This window comes from Acinonyx jubatus, chromosome F2, assembly GCF_027475565.1.
Source record: "Acinonyx jubatus isolate Ajub_Pintada_27869175 chromosome F2, VMU_Ajub_asm_v1.0, whole genome shotgun sequence".
Taxonomy (NCBI): Eukaryota; Metazoa; Chordata; class Mammalia; order Carnivora; family Felidae; genus Acinonyx; species Acinonyx jubatus.
This window is the reverse complement of record NC_069394.1, coordinates 40,998,530-41,021,819: the sequence shown is the minus strand read 5'-3', so window position 1 is coordinate 41,021,819 and position 23,290 is coordinate 40,998,530. Positions and strand designations below refer to the sequence as shown.

At 40.7% G+C, this 23,290-nt stretch overlaps 1 pseudogene; it reads right to left on the bottom strand.

The window, feature by feature from the left end:
* Positions 1 to 2,747: 2,747 nt before the first annotated feature.
* The window catches only part of LOC128312816 (60S ribosomal protein L32-like), a 33,168-nt pseudogene continuing 12,625 nt past the window's right edge, over positions 2,748 to 23,290 (bottom strand).

Below are 23,290 nucleotides of genomic sequence, written 5' to 3'. Positions count from 1 at the left end.
ACTGAAGTTTACCCATGAAGTGTTAAAGCCACTGCACTTAGGGGTTGTGTTACCTGGCCTTTTTGGACAGTTTCTGGGCTAGGTAGATCTTTTGCTCTGCAACATGGCCTTGGATCCCTGTTAGATCTGACCACCAGAGCCCCTATGGACCCTCTGCAGAGGACACAGTGATGGCTTTGTTAAAGCCTTATTCTCACTCCAGGGGAGGCTGAGATAGCCTGTGGTGCAGTGCTAGGGGATGAGGCCATGGTGCCTGATGGCTTGAAAGAGTATGAGGACAAGCAAATCTGGAAGGCATATAAAGTGGCCCTGCATTCCTATCTGTGTACAAACTTGGCCGGTATAAATCTCACTTCTTCTCCTCCCCCCTTTTAAAATTATGTTATTTCCTAAAACTTACCTCCTGAGGCATGGATTATGGAGCTGAATTCAAGAACTGTTTATAATGTGGTAGAGAATTAATAAGACTGAATTGCATAGCTTTTGTGAAGATGTTTCTAGATATAGTGATATTTAGAATTTTAGAGCCCTGTGTTTTAGTTAAGATGGTCCATTTTAAATTTGGGCCAACAGTCACACTGAGTTAGAATCCTAATTCATTGTATACAGTATTTCTTTGCAAATAGATGATCCCAAGTAATACACTTAGGAGCAGTTGTGTTTCCTCGTAGTGTCTGTTTCCTCCTTTTCTGCAACCCTCAGTTTGTCATTTATCTTCTGACTTTGCTTTTGATTTAAAAAAAAAAATCTGTAGATATTTAAAAATTAAGCCTTTTAATAACACTTTTTTAAATCTTGAGACTATTTTAAACTTCCAGAAAAATTTAAAAACTGTACAGAGAATTCCCATATATCCTTCACCTAGAGACCCTACTCAAGGTTTGCCAGTTATCTCCGTGATCTCTATAGCAAGAGGACTGAGGTCTGAATCATGTGTGCCTTTTAATTTTTTAAATTTTAAAGCAAGAGGGAGGGGAGAGGGGCAAAGAGAGATAATTTAAAGCAGGCTCCACACTCAGCGTAGAGCCAGATGTGGGGCTCAATCCCACGACCCTGGGATCATGACCTGAGCCATTAAGAGTTGGATACTCACCTGATTGAGGCACCCAGGTGCCCCAGAATCATGTATACTTTTAGTGATCATGTCTCTCTAGAGTGCTTGAATCTGAATAGTACCTCAGTCTTGTAATGACTTTCATGATAAATATATTCCCCCCTCCCCCCTCCCCCCCTCCCCCCTCCCCCCTCCCCCCTCCCCCCTCCCCCCTCCCCCCTCCCCCCCCTCCCCCCCTCCCCCCTCCCCCCTCCCCCCTCCCCCTCCCCCCTCCCCCCTCCCCCCTCCCCCTCCCCCCTCCCCCCTCCCCCCCTCCCCCTCCCCCCTCCCCCCTCCCCCTCCCCCCTCCCCCCTCCCCCCTCCCCTTCCCTTGACAGAGCATGAACGGGGGAGGGGCAGAGAAAGAGGGAGACACAGAATCGGAAACAGGCTCCAGGCTCGGAGCCATCAGCCCAGAGCCTGATGCGGGGCTCGAACTCAGGGACCGCGAGATCGTGACCTGGCTGAAGTCGGAAGCTCAACCGACTGCGCCACCCGGGCACCCCCTATCTGGGTTTTTCTAATGTTTCCTTATGACTAGACCCAATGCATCTGTGTTATTATTATTATTTTTTAAGTTTATATTTTGAGAGAGTGAGCGAGCGTACAAGTGGGAAAGGGGCAGAGAGAGAGGGAGACACAGAATTGGAAGCAGGCTCCAGGCTCTGTGCTGTCAACACAGAGCCCGACTCGGACCTCAAATTCATGAACTGAGAGGTCATGACCTGAACCAAAGTTGGCAGTTAACCTAAACTGAGCCACCCAGGCACCCCATTTTTTTTTTAAGTTGATTTATTTTGAGAACAAGCACGAGCAGGAGAGAGGCAGAGAGAGAATCCCAAGCAGGCCCTGTGCTGTCGGAGCAGAGTCTTATGCGGGGCTTGAATTCACAAACTGTGAGATTATGACCTGAGCCAAAATCGAGAGTCAGACGCTTAACTGACTGAGCCACCCAGGCACCCCGAGTCTGTGTTCTTCATAAAACATAATGTGGCATATGTTATTGACTAATTACTGGTGGTTATTAATTTTATCAGTTGGTGAAGATGGTGTCTGCCAGGTTTCTCCACTGTAAATTTCCTTCCCCGCACCTTATTGATGTAATTCATGAGTATTTTGTGGACGTATAGTTTGAGACTGTAAAACCCATTCCTCATTCCACTTTGACCCACTAGTTTGAGAATGCATTGGTTTCTTGCCTCCATTATTATAGTTCTAGTTGAAAAACATGATTTCATGGTGCCACAATTTTGTATTTGTTGACATTCTGCTTTAAGGAAGACCTTTCTTTTCTTTCCACTTATTTTTTCACCTATATTTGGAGAATGAACTACTGGATTCCAATTTGTTTAGTGGGTCTTAATCCATTACTATCCTTACTTATTTTGGTGCTCAAACTGTCCCAGACTTGACCATGAAGAGACCTTTCAAATTGGTTTCTGTGTTCTTTTGATACCTCTCCTTCATGTTAGGAGTACTTCCTTACTCGCCCATTAGACTGGTGTTCCAGGTTCATCTTGGTCTTTCTCTGCCCTAGTCTGAGAATCAGCCATTCCTCCAAGGAGCCTTTGTTTCTTTTAGTGGAGGGTGATACATTTTTTTTTTGTAGTTTTATGGTTTTATTAACACAAATACTATGTGTGTATAAGCTTGTCTATCCAATTTCTTTGCTGTGCAGCTTGGTGTTGGGATTGGTGACTCTGGCCATCTGGGCTGCTCTTTCTAAAATGGATTTGGCGTTCTTATAAGAGACCTTACGAATAATCTCTGCACAGTAAGATTTGTTGCACATCAGCAGTATGTCAAGCTCCTTGATATTGTGGACTTGGAATTTCCGGAAACAATTAGGCAGCATGTGCTTTGTTTTCTTGTTGCTCCTGGAACCAATGCTGGGCATCAAGATGTAGCCCTTGAGTCTTCTGTGTACCCTATTGTCAATGTCTCTGGATTTGTGCCAGTTGCACTTAATTTTGACCTATTAGTCTGGTGCCGGATGAACTTCTTGGTCCTCTTTTTAACCATGTTGAGCTTTACCAGAGGTCTGAGGGTGGCAGTGATGATGAGTAGGAGATGGCTGACACCTCTGCAGGCAGCACTGAAGAGTTTGGAGAGTGATACTTAGAAATCCATATCCGAACAGTAGCTGTGCTCATTGTTTGTTTGTTTTTTTTAATTTAAATTCAGGTTAGTTAACATATAGTGTAGTACTGATTCAGGAGTAGAACCCAGTGATTCATCACTTCCATATAACACCCAATGTTCCCAACAAGTGCCCTCCTTTTTTTTTTTTTTTTTTGGTGCAAAAAAGGTGATTTTATTAAAGCACGGGGACAGGACACAGGTGCAGGAAGAACTGCACTGGGGTCCTGACGTGTAACTCATTATATACCCTTAGGTTGCCAGGGGGTCAGGGATAGAGTAAGTCTCTAAGGAATTTTGGAAGAAAGGTTTCCAAGACTTTGAGGGGCTAGCTGTTGATAGGGAAATGCCATTTATTACCATTTAATAAAACTTCAGTCATGAGACCCTTCAGATGTATAGTGGGGGGCCATAAGTTTGGAGTGTGATTGCCAGCATATATTTTGGGGCAGTTGAAATAAAACAAGTTGACTTACAGGGTCCTCAAGGTTGGGATAATGTTAAGCTAAGGTTCTCTTTTGCCCCTAGCAAAGTGTCATTATTGAGGCAGTTGAGCTGAGTTGAGCTCCTTGGACCAACTGTTACTAGTTGAGGGGAGCCTAGAATGCAGGGACCTGAACCCAATTAGAAGGGATAATTGTCCCAAGTGACTGGTAAGAGGTAAGCCAGAGGATAAATGGCATTGTTGTCTTAGGAACAAGGGAGGCCAAATAGGGTACACAGAGAGCAAAAGAGGCCTCTGAGCAATTGCCATAAATGGAGCTATGGGACCTGATATAGTATTGAGGGGCTCTGGCTTTCTATTTTTTATTAAAACATTTTTTTAAAGTTTATTCTGAGAGAGTAAGAGCGTGAGCAGGGGAAGGACAGAGAAGGAGAGAGAATCTCAAGCAGGCTGCACACTGACAGTGCATGGCCCAGTGAGGGGCTCAAACTCACAAACCGCACCATCATGATCTGAGCCAAGATCAAGAGTCAGATGCTTAAGTGACTGAGCCATGCAGACACCGCTCTGGCTCCTTGTTTTAAAGACTAGAGTTAAGGCAGACAATAGCAGAACATGGAACTAATGTTTTGTGGGAATAAACTACAGTAAATGTGAGATCCTTTTCCTAGATAAAAGTCCATTTGATCCCTTCATTCTATATGTATGTTTTAAATAATTTTAAATAACACATTTGAAACCTATAAGCCATTCTTTTGGTCAGTCACAGAAACCAACTTTGTATAAACCCAGATTTTGACTTATTTTTCCTGTCTCAGTGGGCTCTTTACCTGAAGGCTGTGGCAATTCCAGTTGTAGACACAGGTCCTGATCCAGGACAGGCCTTATCAACAGCTGTGATGCCAACGCTTGGCAGGACTTAAAATTAAATTTTCCTTTAAGACTTGGGAACTGGTGGCTCAGTTAACACTGGGAAACAGTGTGGTACAGTAGAAGGGTTCTGAGCTTTGTGTTCAGAGTCCAGCCTCAGGTTTCTACTCTGTCATTTACCAGTTGTAGGTATGGAAAAGTTGCTTAAATTAAAACTCCTTTCCTTACCTGTGAAATGGAGATTAATCTATACCTTACATGACTTATTTGCAGGACCTGTTTATGAAGTGTACCTAAAGTACAATTTGGGTTTACTGCTCAGAAAATGGTAGCTTCTTTGTAATTAGGACTACTACGGTGTTCCATGTTGCTTCTTGAGTTGCCCTATTGTGAAACATTCCTGGGATACTCTAGGAATGACCACCAGATACTTGCAACTCAGAGGAATAGCAATTTCTTTCTCCATTCCAATGGGACTGGAGGTTTTGCACTCAGCATTTACTTACTCACTTATTCCACTATGTCTTTCTGTATGGTGGAAGCTGGGAAACCTGGGGTTCTGGATGAGATCCATTTCCACCAGTTAGACACACTTGTGTGGTATTTGGAGCACTGCTTAACTATCTGTTAGTGAAAAGGTAGAGTAGATGCTGGCTTTTTTTGTGGCAATGATTCTACCACTTGACCCCTTGGTGAGGGTCAAGGGGTGACTGTAGTGATGATGGCAGTCGGTTTGTACTGATTTCATTGATTGCAGAAGCATTCCAGGGTTTACTCCCTAGTGTCATGGGGGCAAGAGGCTGTTGTGGAGATGGTAGAAGCTTCTTGATTCTACACCTTCTTCGTGAAGGCAGAGGAAGCGACTCCCTTGGCAGGCAAATTTGGCATTGTTGTTTCACAAGTCCTTGTTGGAGTCAGCCTTGAGCCCATTTATCCAGCATTCTAATGATATTGCAATGAGGACTTGATTGTATTGAATCCCTTTTTCCTGAAGATAGCTAGAATGACTTTGGTTTTTTTCAGTTGAATGCTGTCAGATATAATTTCCACTGTCTAATTTTGTTCACGTTCTATTGGTCATATGCTCAGGCTTGTGACTACAGATCCTGGTCTGGTACCTTGCCTTCCTCTTTTGAGACTTGTTCTGGGACTAGAGCCTTGACTCAAACCTGCCCTGTAGCCATGCACAGATATTCTGATTGGTACCTGCTGGCCTGAGGGAGCTCTAGCTTTTATTGCTGCTTAAGTTCCCCCACTGGGCTCCACTTGTCTGACTGGACTGCCTAGTGCATACTGTTGCTTGGGGGTATCCTCAACTTGATACAGCTTTTGAACTCCATGAGTGGACTTCCCAACTGCCTCCCTTAATAGCCATTCATTCTCCCAGCCTGACTCTGGCCTTAAGCTGAGAAGATTCTTGTGGTCTGTTCTCTATGGCCATGAATGATCCATGGCACCATGTACCGTTGGCTTGATCACAGATCTCCATTGGGTTAGTTCCATGGCACTCGCCCTTTACCCAGAAGAGTTTAGGGTGAGCCATCAGTATATATTACTAGGTACTCATTTTAGATCACATGCAGAAATAGTAAATCTTATAAACCAAATTGTGCAAAAATATCAAAAAGTCTACTGTTCATATGTTTCCAGTTAGAGAAGATTTAAACTGCCCCTGAAGTAGTTCTCTATTGTGAAGAAATTGAAGGATACCATTGTTTTTAAAACGTTTCTACTGAAGTCACCATATGTTTCTACCTATGCCATGATTGATAAAAAAGATGATTTTTTCACCCATCTTTAAGAGGATAGGAATAGTTTTTATTTTGGTTGAATTATAAAATTTGTCAGAGTAGTAAGTAGGTTAAACAGTGCTACACAAATTTTCTTGTAACCAATGAGAAAATAGATAAGTGTACTATGGAGTACTTATTAGAAGAGAGATGGTACAGTAAGATATAAAACAAATTCTTATTTTATTTTTTATTTATTTTAATTTTTTTTTAACGTTTATTTACTTTTGAGAGAGAGAGACAGAGCGTGAGCGGGGAAGGGTCAGAGAGAGAGAGGGAGACGCAGAATCCGAAGCAGGCTCCGGGGCTCCGAGCTGTCAGCCCAGAGCCCGACGTGGGGCTCGAACTCACAGACGGTAAGATCATGACCCGAGCTGAAGTCGGATGCTCAACCGACTGAGCCACCCAGGCGCCCCAACAAATTCTTATTTTAAATAAGAGCTTTATCCCCTAGCTAAAATTTGTATTTGAGAGACTGAATGTACACATGGACAATGGTCAGACTATATATACAAATAGAACTTTGGCCCACAACCTGCAGCAACCTGCCTAGGAAACTCATTTCTTCCTTTTTTTTTTTTTCCTCCTTTTTAAAATTAATAGCCAGCCTAGGAAGCCAGAATGTTATCAAATCAGATTTGGAGGAGGTCAGACAGCTATTTTTAGTAATAATCCAGGCAGCCAAACAATAACCTCTGTAACACTTGGCCCCAAGTAATCAGGACTTGATTAATAACTGACAGCTTCCCTAATCTTTGCCCCTGCTTCCAACTTAGGAGCAATTGGAGAAAGCCAAATGTGCCCCCTAATCAGTCACATATCATGCCCCACTTCTAGTTACCCCACCACCTCCAATCAGGGCATACCTAAATCATTCCCTTTTCTCCATTATGAAATACCCCATTCCTCTGCTTGCCTTTGAGTCTTTGACAAAACTGTAGTATGGTGACTGACTCTCTTGCTATAGCAAGCTCTGAATAAATAGCCTGCGCCTGTTCTCATTTGGTTGGTCTTGCTTTATTTCCACATATCAATAGTGTCTACGGAATCTTATAAAGTTGTTTCTTTTTTCCCTCTTGCCTTGAGTATGCTGATATTCTCGAAGTCCTGTGTCAGTAATTTAAGGTTTCTTGATCTCTCAACTTTCCTGTTAGTAGAAATCTGTGTCTTCTGATTTGAACTTTAATTAAGGCTGAATTTGAAAATTTGGCTTATAATTTAAAATTCAGCATTCTCTATCCATAATGAAATAGTTTGTCTATGGTTCTAGATTGCATTATAACTAATATTTTTTACCAAAGATTGTTAAATTTGGAACCCATTCTGAATGTTAACTAGAATACACCCATTAATTTAGTTTTATGTGTATGCTTATGTTTCTCCTCTGAGAAATGCAAATAAGCAGGTATCCACAAACTGCAGTGCCTCATTTTTCCTTAAGTGTTTCCTGGCCTTCTAACATCTTCTCCTTATTAGTATCCTCATCTTATTACAATCCTTATTTCATTTTATTCTCTCTTCTTCCCTCGCATTATAGTAAGTCATTGTTCTTCAAAGTGTGGTCCTCAAGCCACCTATATTACCCAAGAATCGTGTCAAAATGCAGATTCTTGGGCCTAAGTTAATATCTACTGAAGCAGACTCTAGAGTGAGTTTCAGGACTTTGCATCTCAAACATGTCCCTCAGATGATTTCTGTATATAACACATTCATTTTAATCTTTGCATTTGTCTATATATGTTTATCTATGTATCTGTATACAGACTCCAATTTAGGAATCACTGGTCTATATGACAGGCACTTGACAGGCATTATAATTTATCGCCATTTTCAAGATTAAAGAGATAATTTCTACTTTATTATTAAGGGGGACTGTGGCTCAAGATAGTGACTTGTCCATGCTCACAGCTAGGAAATTATAGAACTGGGAGTACAAGCCAGATTTCCAACCCAGAAATAATCCTTTATGTCAAAGAAAAAATCTTTACCTTTTCTATGGGGACTAACCTTAATGCCTTACTGAGTCACTCATCCAATTCAGCTGCCAGAGTCTCTTTGGTAGCTGGGTATAGACCTAGGCTAAGTTGTGAGGTATGTTTTTGTCAGTGAAACTTAATCATCATCCCATTTATAAGATAAAGCAACATCTCAGTGGGGAACCTTGAGCAAAGGTGTAAATGATGAATTGCACCCAGGGCAGTTGTGGACGATTGGCTTAGAGCAGCAAGCAATATAGTTTCAGCAGCGAATCCTGTGATTGTTGAGATTGGGACTAAACTTGAACTACGGGGATCTAAGTTCATTTTCTTTTGGCAAAACATCTTTAAGGGAAAGTCTTAAAAAGGCTTATAAAAACTTAAAAGGCCCTTGGACATCAAATGGCTCTTACAAATTAATCAGAAACATACGGATTAGATTTCTCATAAAATACATTTAAGCTTAAAATTATGGGAAAAAGCATCAGGCAAAATGTCTTTTAGGTTTGTCCAAACCAAACCCTAAATGCTTGGGAAAAGTTGGAAATACTTTAACAAAAGCAGGATGACACTGAGTACATATGTGGCATCTTTAGGTGACACAGGAAAACAGAATCCCTTTCTATAGTGGGCCTGAACTCACATGGAAATGTAGAAAGCAGCTCTAGCAGGTTTTGGTGATGCTGGGTAGTGGGATAAAGGTTTCAAGAGGAGACAGGAAGGGAGGAGGAGAGTTTGGAGTATGAGGAGATGGGCTTTCACTCTTTTTAGGGAGGCTGGCATTCTTTTTCTCCCTCAGTGCTGGCTCATTCCCACCCTTTGCGAGTCTTCCAGGAGCAACCTGGGTGTAAAGGAGTAGTATATGGCCAGGTGGCAGAAAAATCTACATTTAATCCCAGCTCTGTCTTTTCCTAGCTGGCTGATGATCTAAGGCACTACCATCTAGGACAGAGGGATGACTACTGTAATCCATGAGGCTCACTAAGCCTCCATTTCCCATCCATTAAATAGGAGGTAGTACAGTCTTTGGCTGTAGTGTTGTAAAGGTTTGGGTGAGATGATTGTTTAATTCATTGAAGCACTAATTCGTGGCACCTTCTAAGGTTATTCTTCGACATAATTTTAGTGTACTTGTTCTGAGATTTCTAAGGAAAAGGGAGACTTGCTACACAGAATGCATCAAGATTGAGGAATGGAGAAGGGACTGAGGGAAAGAAGGGTTTTCCTTGCGTCTGGGTGGAAGAGAAATTTTAGCACTGAATTTATTATTTTTTAATGTTTATTTATTTTTGAGAGAGAGAGAGAGAGAGAGAGAGAGAGAGAGAGAGAGAGAGGGAGGGAGAGAGAGACAGTGTGAGTGAGGGAGGGGAAGATAGAGAGAGGGAGACACAGAATCCAAAACAGGCTCCAGGCTCTGAGCTGTCAGCACAGAGCCTGATGTGGGGCTTGAACGCAGGGACTGTGAGATAGTGTCCTGAGCCAAAGTTGGATGCTTAATGGACTGAGCCACCCAGGTGTCCCAGCACTGAATTCAGAACTAAATGTGGAAATGAGTGTTGCCTTGTATTGAGGGGTGAATGTGATCTATTAGTTCTTCCTTTGGATGCAGACAGCTTTTGAGTCTTAAAAAAAAATAAGTATCAGTATGGATGCACAAGTGGTTAGTCTTCTAAATTTGTATTGTTTTGGAAATGATCTAGTTTCTTAATAATATATATTTTTGTATGAACTATTGTTCCAAAGAATTTTGAGGCTGCAAAAATCTTTCCATGGACATGGTACCTTTCCAAAACCAAAAGGAAAGGTTATTGTAAATGAATAATTTGAGTGTTATGAAAATCCTCAATCCAGTTTGATCAGTTTCTTCCCTCCTCTCTGATCTAGGCTTCTGTGTAGACAGCATGGCCTCCATAAGGGTAACTCAACTTTTTGTAAAGCTGACCAGGTCTTTGGAAGTGACCCAACTTTTCTCCCTCCTCCAACCCAAACTCACAGCTTACTCAAAGCTCGGGGAGAGGGAGTACCTGACTAAATTTGTCTATTTTTGGAATCCACCCACAAAAATGATTTCTTTTAAAATGTTTTGGTTACTGTCTTCCAGTTTAGAAGATAGCTTGAATTAAAATGCATAGACACAGCCATCATATAGTTGAATATAAACTCTGGACGTTTTATAAAATGTTAGATACTTTTAGAAATATGTAAGCATCTAGGTATGTTAATAACTTGTTCTTAGATCCTTTACATTTATTTTTGTGTTTGTATTTGTCACCTTGTAGACCATGGACCAAATAAAACACACCTGTCAAGTTGGAAAATGAATGTGAATCTCCTAATTGATTGCATAATCATTTTTTCATCTGCGTGACTACATACATATTTAATTATAGATTTTTGAATGGGAGCTCAAATGCAACAATTTAACGTTACCATGAGAATTCAATTTCTTTTCTTAAATTTATGTTTATGTTTTTGCTTATGCATTATGGTTGTTACACATTTTAGGGGTATGTGTACAATGGAAAACACCCATTTACTGCTGAGAACCTCTTGTTAAAACTGGGTTGTGTAAACTCAGACCAGTGTGTTACATAATAAGACAATTTACAATCATCATGATAACAGAGGCTCTTTTCTGGAAAGAAAAGATAACAATATCTGTAAAACTGCACCTGCAAGGAGGCTATAATTTCTATGTGGCTGTGACAGACAATGTGAATCATGGATTATTACCATTTTTTTTAAGGGCTCCATGCATTTCCCATTATTTATTATAGCTCCTATAGGACCTGCTCCAGTATACTCCCATGGATTGAGATATATATTCAGACACACAGATGTATATATAGCTATATACTTCTATACATATATTACATGCACACATTACACTTGTTATTTATAGCAAAGAAAATAAATAAGCTCAGTGGTTAAAATCTTGCAAAACACCCAAACTCAGACAAAAGGAAACTTTACATCTGCCTGTTAGGCTTAACTTGAAGGATTCTCAAAGCTGCTGACCAGATTTTCAAGGAGAAAGCTCAATCTCGTTAATGAACCATAGCCAAAGGCCAGGGTTCCCTCTGGTGTACATGTACCCAGTGGCTTCATTTGTCACTTGGCTTTGGGCTCTGCTGAGCTGCATCCAACCCCAAGTGCCCATGGATATGACTGATTCCAGCAAAACCCAATGGAGTTCTTTTTTTTTTTTTCCCCTCCACTTTTCCTGTTGTCATCACGCTGTTTAGAAGCCCCATTGTCTTGGTGCCAAATGATTCCCTGCTGCAAATGAATCACTTCTGTGAAATAATTAAAGGATAATCAATTAGATATTTAATAATTCTACATGGCAACAGGGAAAAACAAAGTGTCAAGTTTGATAGGTTTACTTTTTCTTTCTTGATTACCTTGACCATTCTCAAACATTTCTAGTCCTACACTTTCTGTATTGATTACTTACTGCCACAGTAATGCTGAGTAACAACTATGCAACCTCAGCAACATAATTAGCATTTATTCCTCATTCTGGAGTCAGCTGGGGATTAGCTAGAGGGTCTTGCTGATCTTGGCAGGGCTTGCTTACTCATCTGGGGGGTATTGGGCTGTTGAATGGTCTAAGTAAGATGGCCTCAGCTGGGGCAACTGACCTTTGCTAGGTGTCTTCATCTTCTGGCAGTTGAGTCCAATCATGTTCTTATGGTGTTGGCAAGGTGTGAGAAAGAGGTTAAGCTCAACTGTGAAGCACTTTTCAAATCTTCTTGTGTCAGAATTGCTAACATCTCATTGGCCAAAGCAAACCATGTGGATGAGCCTAGAGTCAGACTGGTGGACATTGCCAAATTACATGGCAAAGAGCACAGATCTAGAAAAAGGTGAAGAGTTAGGACCATGCTTTTGATGTATTATACCCTTCCTCCCATAGAACTACTTCTCAGGAAAGGATTCAAGTAATATTTCTAGTGAGCTACAGTGACTGTTTTGTGCAAAGAGAATGCATTGCCAACACCATGGCTGCTTTTATAAGATAAAAATATAGAAGAAAAGGAATGAGGCTCTGTGGTGGGTTAAAGATGTCCACTAATTCTTAGACTTTTCCTCTCAGGGAGTGACAATTTCTCTATCCCTTTCAACTTGGGCTGGACCAGTGGCTATTTAATAGAACACAGTGGAAGTGACCCATTGTCTCTTCTGGGCCCAGCCCTAGAGGAGATGGGCAGCTTCCATATCCCCCCTCTTGGAATATTCATTCTTGTCATATCCTCACTCAGAACACAGTTGTGGTGAGATAAAAACCCAAGCCACATGGAGAGGCTATATGTGGGCTCTCTGGTCAAAAGTTAGCCTCAGCTGCCAGCCTTGTGATGTCAATGGTTCAGCCTAGTTTGGCTCCAGATGACTATAGTCCCAGCCAATGTGAAGAACATGCCTGCTTTGGCTAGCTTGGCCAAGAATGTGACAGATAATAAAACAATTATTGTTTATTTAAGTTGCTAATATTTGGGCTGGTTTGTTATACAGCTATAGATAACTCAAACAAGTTTATGAGCCAGTTTCCAGGCATTAGATCAGGGTGAAAGAGGTATTTTTGATGTAGGAGTTTTTCTAGGGACTTTAAAAAAGGCAGGGACCTATTTTTACTTAAACTTAGAGCCAACTTCGTAAATAGTTCTCTAGAAAAGTAAATGCAGTTTATCAAAGGTGCTGACTTGTAAGTAGGAAAGCATAAATCTTAGACCTTGGCCATTGTAGGTTTTGCCATATCATCACCTTGGACTCTATTGTTGGCTGTAGACGGTTCAACAGAGAGCTCTTTGAGCAAGAGGGGCTACCTTGTCTCTTATCACTTCCTAATGCATGCATATGCTTATGTGTGTGTTTGTGTGTGTGTACTGCCAATTTCATTCTTCAGTGCCACCCAGCATGATTCAGGGCTTGTGTTTCACCCATTCATTGATAAATACCTATCTCTGCCTTGACATTGTATTTAATTTTGAAAGAGATTTGCTCTTGTGGCTGGCAAATCCCATCATGTCTTCTCAGGACAAATAGCATCTCTATTTGAATTGCCACCTGCTATGAGTCCTCCAGACTTTTGCTTCTTCCTTATTGCAGGTGGTCTGAAGCTGCCTGTACCATCATTTAACTCAGATGATTCTCCATTTAGCTGCAAATTCTTATCTGGTCACTTTTTTCTTTTAGTACCTCCGACATTTATTGAGGTATAATTGACAAAACTGTATATAAAGTATACAGTGTAATGATTTGATGTGTACATTGTGAAATATTTGTCATAATCAAGTTAATGAACACATCTACCTCCTCACATAACCACCCGTTTGTGTGTGTGTGTTGAAAACATTTAACATCTATACTCTCAGCAAATTTTAAGTATACAATACAGTATTAAGTATAATCACATGCTGTGTATTAGATCCTTGGAACCTGTTCATTTTAAGTGAAAGTTTGTATCTTTTGACCTACTTCTCCCCATTTCTTCTACCTCTCAGCTCCTGGCAACCACCATTCTATTCTGCTTCTAGGAGTTAAACTTTTTTTTTTTTTAAGGTTCCACAAATAGATGATACCATACAGTATTTTTCTTTCTCTTTCTGGCTTATTACACTTAACAGAATGCCCTTCAGATTCATCTACATTGTTGCAAATGGCAGGATTTTCTTTTATTTTTATGGCCGAATGATATTCTATTGTGTGTATTTGTATGTGTACATATATATACATACCACATTTTCTTTATCCATTCATCTGTTGATGGATACTTGGGACTGCTTCCATAGTTTGGCTTTGTAAATAAATAATGCTGCAGTAAACATAGGGGTGCATATGTCCCTTCAAATTAGTGTTTTTGTATTCTTTGGGTAAATATCCAGTATTGCAATTATTGGATCATATGGTAGTTCTATTTTTAATTTTTCTTTTCTTTTTATTTCTTTTTTTTTTTTTTTTGAGAGAGACTGCATGTGTGCACAATCAGGGGAGTGGCAGAGAGGGGAGTGAGAGAGAGAATCTTAAGCAGGCTCCACATGCAGTCATTTAACTGACTGAGCCACCTGGGTACCCCCTATTTTTTTTATTAAGAAACCTCTATTCTGTCTTCCACAGTGACTATTCACTTTACATTCCCACTAACAATATACAAAGGTTCCTTTTTCTGTCATTGCCAACACCTGTTAGCTCTTCTTGATTAATAGCCATGCTAACAAGTATGAGGTGATATCTGTGACTCTTAAACAGATAAGCCACCAAAGAACCAGGGGCAAACTGTAAGCCTGGTACAGTGAACATAGCTCTGGACTCAGGCTTAGAAGATTTATTACCACCTAACTGTGTGATGTCTGTGAGTCTCTTAAGCTTCCCTGGGTCTCCAGTTCCTTATTGTAAAGTGGGGGCTCATTAGAGACGACAGTCCTGTAAAGCCCCTCATAGCCCTATAATTCTTATATTTTATGGAGCACCTGGACACACTAACATTGACTTTTGGAAACTCCTGAGGGTTCTTTCCATAATGTAGGCAGTGTGGGGTGTCCTAAGGAACATGTCCCTTAGGAAAGAGGATGACTATCATGCTTCAGATCCTTATGTCCTGGCTCTCCTTGTTTACCTGCATGTTGAAAATGGGATTCATGGTCTTAACAGTTCTTTGATGTACTGCCAGTATTTGCTGGAGCAAACCAAAGGGAGGATTCAGGCTAGAGTAAAGAGGAACAGCTGACAAAAAATAAGTCCTTTCACTTCAATGCTTTGAAAACCTAGTTCTTTTCTTCATGGTGGAGAGGAGGTCTCAAGATCTCTCCTGGGTGTGGAGGGCTGAGTCCCCATCCCACCCACTCTCTCACCACATATACTTCAGCATTTTATGAGCTGTTGGGAATAGCTCCTAACTCCTAGGGTAGCTCTGGGATTAGCACATCCTGGCCTGGACTCATTCCCTCAGGAGGTAGGGGGCTAGACTCTGGGGTGCATGCTAAGGGAAGCATACCATATGGTCAGATGAAGACCATATTGGCACCTGTTTCTGTGTCAAAGCTCTGGGGTGATTAATGGTGCACTAAAATGATGAGCATTACATTAGAAACTTGGAAAGGTATATTCACACACTCATGGCAAACACAGCAGTGATTTGGATGTATCCAACCACTTTTCAAGTGCTAGGAGGTCAGCAAAAACATAAAGCTTGTCTTGGTCAGAATTTTTTTCCTCATAATTTTTAAACTCATGTACATTTTAATGGACATTTAATCATATGTTTCAGATTTATTTACACTAAAATCATCAAAATGTTTTGCAAGAGTGATTCAAGGTCCAAGAAGCCTTTTGAGTTTTTTAAAGGTTTTTTAAGGACTTTTTTTCTTTAAATTTTTTTTTTATGTTTATTCATTTTTGAAAGAGAGAGAGAGACAGAGCGCAAGCAGGGGTGGGGCGGAGAGAGAGAGGAGGACACAGAATCTGAAGTAGGCTCCAGTCTCTGAGCTGTCAGCACAGAACCCGACCCGGGGCTCGACCTCACAAACTGCGAGATCGTGACCTGAGCCGAAGTTGGATGCTTAACCGACTGAGCCCCCTAGGTGACCCTCTTTTTTTCTTCTTATAAATAGGAAGCCATGTATCACTGAGAACAAACAAACTTGAACCCCAAAAGGTTCAAGTTTGATTTAAAACTTACAAGTCCTGAAGAATATTCTGTTGTGAAATTGATTCCCTCATAGCTATTCCTTAGAAATTTATGGGGAAACAGCTGAGCATTTCAGCAGAATGCTATCTTGTTTTCTAAAATTAGTGAGTATCCTGAAATGTATCCTACAAATTAGCAATGTTATAGCTAGTTTCCCCCCTTTTATAGCATTACTTGCTTTCGATACATTTTTCAATGCTTATTTTTTCTGCATTGGGTGAAGCATGAAACCAGATCATAAGCAGAGATTTTATGTCAAGGAAGTTTCTCCATGTCCAGTTCTCTGAAATACATGATATAAATTGATCTTATGTGAGCCTGTCATTTTCTTTCCTGAAGTTTGTGGTGTATGTGTGTGTATTGGTGTTTTGATAGAAGAATAAGCCTTCCTAAGCTTTATATGCTTTGCACTGTGAATCTACTATAATTTTAAATATGGCTGTTCAAGGTAAGATTAGTTTTAAAACGAAATATGAAAGCAATTCATATTAAGTTTACTTAACTCATTTGGCATTTACTCACTACCTACATGTAATGAATTGGATGGGTCTGAAAAGTGTTTTCAACAATCTTAAACGTTAATTCTTGTTTTAGCATTAACATCTTATTATAAATAAAAAAAAATCTGTAAGTGGCAGAAACACCTTTTGGAGAAATGAATAGGTTAAAAAAAATGAACCACTAAAATTTATCAATTCCATAATCACAGCCAATGAAGTAACTGACTAGAAACTTCCCCAGGTTCACATCCTTTCCAGCTGTTCAGAGGAACTCTATCAGATCTGCCTGGGAGAGCAATAAAGAGACTTGGTGGCAAAACACAGCACAAATAATTGCTCATCCTGTGTGAAATGCCTTCCATCCGCTTTGGGGAAAACCTCCTTGCGGCAGGAAGAAGCCAGGTAGCACGGAATAAAAGGATACGTGGTTTCTGCCAAGCAAGTACCCAAGAGCCAGCTGGCTAAGAAGGACTTGTGGGCGGAGACCCAGATTTGAAGAGCAAAAGCCACAGGAAAAACAAGGATTGCACCAGCTTCAGAAACAAGCACTTAATGGCCTCATCGAAGACGTTGGGGAGGGAGGGGGTGGAATTCACATAAATAAAGATAAACAAACTTAAAAACATGCTTTATAGGCCTGGTGTAGTGTGTTAGCTGTTAGGGGCCTCTGCAAGTGCCCAAGGATGTGTCATTGTGGGTGGTTATGGCTCTTGGAAAAATGTAGAACTGTGCTGGTCTTCGCTGGGGTGGTGCAGGTAAATTGCTGCACTTTTATGTGGAGGTTGAAATCTTTTTATGATTCAGTTGCAAACTGGGTCACGCCGTGCCGTCCAAATGCTGGCCACATTCATCTTCATTCTGAATTTGAATACATCTACATTATCAGTGTTGCAGTTTAATAATTCTGTAACACCTCTTTTGTGAAGAATTCAGAGAACACATTGTGTGTAGTTACAAATGATGTCAAAGCAGAAACCCTCAAAAAGTATGACCCACTTGTCCGTGCATATATATGTGAAACTCCCCTTTAAATGTTCATGTTACTTTTTTTTTTATTTAAAGTGAAAATATTTTGATAAATGACATGGATTCCATGTGAGAAGAGGGCTTATAGACAGGTTTGTAGGGAAGTGAGAGTCTTCTTGGCAAAATTTCCAGTTTAGAGTTTTTGACGTACAAGTTCTTATTTAGATTTAGTTTAGGCTTATTATAGTAAAGCAAAAAAATCAAAATTCTTTTTTTTTTTTTGAGAAACAAAAATCTCCAAGTTTTTTCCCTTCTCCTCACAATCTAAACAAAATTCAAATACCCATTACAACTTTGTTTCATCTTTAGAGGCCTTTACTCAAAGAAGCCAAAGAATTTAGACTTCTCTGCTCCATCCCCTGGAATACATTTGGCTTTGTTCTTTGCAGTATAGGCAATTGCTGTTAAATAGACTTTAGGTTTAACATGTAATTAATAGTTTGGCATTTCCCAAGGGCTTTCCTTGGGACCCTTTCTGTATCTGTTTTGTATTACAGGGCTCCCTTGCTAAATATTTCCAGATCATATAGATTTAGATAAGACAAGTTCCAGAACTTAAAGTATTTTTTATTTTGACATTTACAGTATTTATTAGTGTAATGAAAATAATACTTTGACAAGTCCCCAAGTAATAAATGGCAATATTCTCAACCTCTGAGAAGTTTAGAGTAACTTTCAGTGGCTAGTGACTACCTGATATCCAACTGTTCTCTTTTCAGAGGTGTTAGCAAATTTAATGTTCCTTGGGATTGGGCCTTTTAGCATGCTTTCTGATGCTGGTAATTGTGTTTCTTCCCAGTCCCTCTGGGTAGTCAGTGGGGCTGACATACCTTGTTCCTTCATCTAGGAGAATTAGAGTTAAGAAAGGATGAACTACAGCTTTGGGCAAATCACATCCTTGTGCCTGGGCTGAGTCTGGGGAATGCTGGGAGTCTTGATGTATTGGGGAAGCAGCCATTACCCCCAAACCAAAGTGTGTTAATCAGAGGGCAGTGTGGGTCATCCTGAGTATCAGGAGGCCTAACTGAACTGGAACATAATTTCAAGTCCATCTGGGAACTAATAATGGTTCCCTTGGATGTTTTCCAGAAGTCTTCAGTGAGGTGAGTTGGGTGGCCTTTATTCATTCTCCCTCCTACAGATTGTTGCTTTCTTATGGAATTCACCTCATTTTGCCTTATAGGAACTTGAATATGTTTATGCTGTACTAGGGAAGGGATATATTTTCTCATTGTTCAATCTCTCCAACTCTTAGCATTCTGCTTTGCATAAAGATTTTTTCAAATTGTAATGAAGCTCCAAATCTCTTAGAACTCTGTACTACTTGTAGTTAACATCATGCTAGCTGCTTGTGGCAAATAAACCACCAAATTTCAGTGGCTTCACCTAAAAGTTGACTTCTCATTCATGTAATGGTCCATTGTGCATGTTCCTGGTCAGTGGCCACTTCACACAGTGATTCAGGAACCCAGGCTCCTTTTCTCCTGTGGCTCTGCCTCTTCTAGGCCTTATAATCCTCTACATCCAGCCAGAGATAGGGGAAGAGTAAGTGGAAAAGGGACATCAGCATCTTAATCACCTTGCCTGGAAGTGACAGGCATTATTTCCACTCATGTTCTGTTAGGGAGAACAAGTCACATGGCCCCACTAGCTGCAAGTAGTTCCTGGTAGGCTGCTGCTTCTGAGTGGAGAAAGGGAAGCTATAGAAGAAAGAGCACAATTTTGAAGACCAGCTGTCTCCGTCCTCTCTCCCATGAAGTGTACAGCTTGAAGAATGACAGAGTTGTTCAACATAGGATCTGAGAGGACTTTAGAGCCATTATATCCCCTTTCTCCATTTTACAGCTGAGGAGACATGGATGTTAAGTGGTAATGAGAATGTTCCAAGTCCACACAGCTAGTTAATGGCAGAATAGGGGCTAGAAATTGGGTTTTCTGACTGTCAGTTACTTTTGTAGCACTCTGATTGAAGTGCTTATGATTTGCACTGCTTAGGTTCTCAGGTGACTGAGAACAGGGGATGGGGAGTCTTTTTTGTGGAAAGTTCAGTTGGAGTTGTGGTGTCAGGTTTCCTTTTGGGGTATTTAACCCACTTCTACTTTCCCCTTGTAGCCTTTCATCTCTGGCGTACAGAAGTGAAGTGATTCCCCTACTAGAAGGTAAGTCTTGGTATGATTTAAAAGAACCTCTATTCAAAACCTTCTAGTGCTCAACATAAATCTTCTTTTGAGATTTTTTTTAAAGATTTCTAGAAGGTTCTTGTTAAAGTATACTTGTAGACATCACTCAGGTAATATATAAGCATCCAAGAATCTCTCTTTACTGATTGGTTTGTCAGCATGTTGAACAGTGGTGAGCAGGGACTTGAGGGAACAAGAGAGGGTGGGTAAGTTTTGAGAAGGAAGAGGAGACTGGAAAGGTTTGGAGGGTGGGATATTTTGGGCAGGGGAGACAGGAATGATGGGAAAACTTTGGCAAAGGTTTAAATGAATGGCCTGGAAGGTGGAGGAGCACTCAAGACACGTTTCTTCTCTCCCCTTGTGGGTGATACCACTGGGACTGACCATTGTCTTGTGGCAAAGAGTCTAGGGTTCTAGACCTGGTTCTATACTCGATCCTTGAGTACCATTGGGGCAGAGACTTAACCTTTCTGGGCTTCAGTTTTTCTGCTTTTAAAAGAGCAGGGTGTATTAGACCAGTAGTTTTCTAACTATGTTATCTGGGGACTTGGGGTCTGGTGGATGTGCTTCAAGGGCATCACTGCAGGAATGGCTGTGAATAGCAAGTGGTTTGTTGTGCTTTGCCACCCCCACTTAAATTAGCTCTGCTCTGCTTTATATTGAATTTCTTTAATTCTTTATTTAAGAGAGCATATGTGAGCAAGCAGGGGGTGGGAGGAGAGGGAGAGAGCATCTTCAGGCTCCATGGTCAGCATGGAGCCTGATGTGCGGCTCAATACCACAACCCTTGGATAATGACCTGAGCCCAAATCAAGAGTCAGACACTCAACTGACTGAGCCATCAAGGTACCCCTTGTATTGAATTTCTGTAGAAACTTTTTGTTTGAAGAATGGCTTCTGTGTGTAAAAGAGAATTTGGAAAGTATTCAGCCTAGACAGTTCTTTAGTTTTCTTCTAGTTATAACATTTGGGAATCTGATCAGTACCCAAAGTCTTCAAATCTTGGGGGCTATATACTGGCCAGATCTTGGGCTTCCATGTTCCCTGTCCTCAGGAGGCTGTAAATAAAACTGACAACTATAGGGATTTGGACAACTACTGAATGGAACACACTGTCAAATGCACAATAAGGAAGACTCCTTTACTGAGGTCTACTAAGTGCCTGGCTCTGTTTTAGGCATTTTATGTAATTGAATATTTAAATCTCAATTCAGTTAGGTAGATACTGTTATTATCATTGTATTAAAAATTTTAAATGTTTCATTTTTGAGTTAGTGCACATGGGAGGGACAGAGAGAGGGGGACAGAGGATCTGAAGTGGGCTCTGTGCTGACAGCAGAGAGCCCACCCATGAACCGTGAGATCATGACCTGAGCCAAAGTTGGATGCTCAACCAACTGAGCCACCCAGGCATCTGCTATTACCATATTAAAAATGAGGAAATTAAGGCTCAGAGAAGGCAACTCAGCTCTCAAGAAACAGGGTCAGGATCCAAAACTGGCTCTGACTCCAGGGTCCTTGCTCTTGGTTCTCCCTCTGAGTGGCTCTTGGCTCTGTTTGTGGGCTTTCTCACCCCCCATTCATCCCCAGATGGCTCTTCCATAGTGGAGAGACTTTCTGTCACAAGTAGGTTTAGCTATAGTAGCTACAGTCCTGTAGCTGTCAAGGTGACTTAAGTCCTTAACTGGGCTACAAATGCTTCACTAAGTATGGGTGCTTGGCCCAGGACAGTCTGATGCATGGTAAATGACCCATCACTTACAAGCTCCTTCAGGATGCAGAGTTCCTGAGGGATTCAGCATAAGACAAGGAGATAGGCTGCCCTGAGAACCTTATCCTGATTATTTTACAGTAAAGTGTACTAAGATTCTGGTTATAGGGAAGGAGAAACCACTTGACAAAAATGGACCAAAACCTTTAAGTCTAAAAATGGCAATATATTGAGAGGTACTAGATTGTTCTCAGATTTTCAACCTCCCTTGGCTTTTTGCTTCTAACTCAATATATTTTCAATGTCTTTGCCAACCTTAGTCCTATTAGTAAATGCCATTCAACCTGTGAACTAATTGTGTAGGAGCAAAATGAAGTTGAAGACGGACTTGTAACCTATGCTTCCTCAGCCCACTTCTGTGTGTGCCTAAGTTGTAGGGTTTAGCCTATCTCCCTTATGCTGGCTGTTTGAGTAGTGTAACCTTGGTTATGAATTCCAGATGTTGAACTATGTAGTGCTTCAGGAGTTTAGATGTTGTAGTTCTGAGTGAATAAATGTATTTTTTTTCTTATGATTAAAAGGCTAAACAGCAGGTCATGCGTACCTATGCATGCAAAAGGATATTTGTATTTTTGATCAGGTGAAATGCACCTGGGGACTGTAAATATCACAGATTGGTGTAATGTGATTGAACCTAAAAGTCTAAATGGCTCAAAAGACCAACTCTAGACATTCTTTTTCCTTTTTCCCCAACCACAGTTCTTCACTCCCCTTCTGTTACCTCTTTGCCTCTTCCACTCCCCCTCTCTCCTGTTCCTCCCTCTTTCTTTTTGCCTTAGTGGATCACTCATCCATTAGTAATGAACCTAGATCATCAGGGTGATGTGAGGATTGTCTTCAAGTCTCAGAAGAAAACCAAACTATTAGAGTTTATTGGAAGGTTTTTTGGGAAGCGTTTTAGTAGAGATCACAATCTTTAGATTCCTGTAGAAGTCTGGAGTCAACATCTTTTAGAGGATGGGTTTTCTCTAATAGTGGTTTTCTGATTAGTATTTTGGGGAGGTGTTTGGGATGGAAGAACTTTTCCCGTGACTTCTTACATCTGGTAAAGGAAACTCCACTAGCTAGAGGGATATTCCTGGCCTCCTGGCCCACTGGTTGGAGAAAGAATGATGCAAAGTGGCCTAGCTGGCTAAGCCTTCTCTCTGGGAGGTATTGGATATATCTGTTACCTTGCTTGTTATGGTATCACAGGTGTTTGTATATGTCCAGACTCCTCAGATTGTATACTTTGAATGTGTAGTGTTTTTTTTTTTGTTTAAAAAGCTGGAATAAAGGGGAAAATTACTGGAAAAAAAATTCTACCAAAGGGCACAGTCATATTTGTCTCTTTGTTCAGAATTATCAACCTCATGCTTAATTACTGATTTTTTTTCTTAACCCCTAGAAGCTAGAGTTTTTTGTCATTTCATTTCATTGATTTGTTCATTCAGAAATCTTCATTACTGTGCTGAATGAATAAATTGGGAACAACACAAATGATACATGGTTGAGCCCTTTTCTTCTGTCTGGTAGAGAAGAAAAATAAATAAGCCAAGAACTGGTATAAGGTGTGGTAAGTGTTCTAGAAGGGAATGTTGTATGTACCATGGCTGAGCAAAGGAGAAGGCAGAATATATGAATGGGATGGTTGTAGAATGTGAGTATGACTTAGCCTGATCAAGTGGGGAAGCAGGAGGAAATTCCAAGAGTCCAGAACAGCGTGGGAAAGAACACTATGAGAAGAAATGACCTCCAGCATTCAAGTAAAGTGAGGGAATCCTGATTGGCTGAGGAGGTCTGGAGTTGAATAAAGTATTAGTGGGGGAGATGA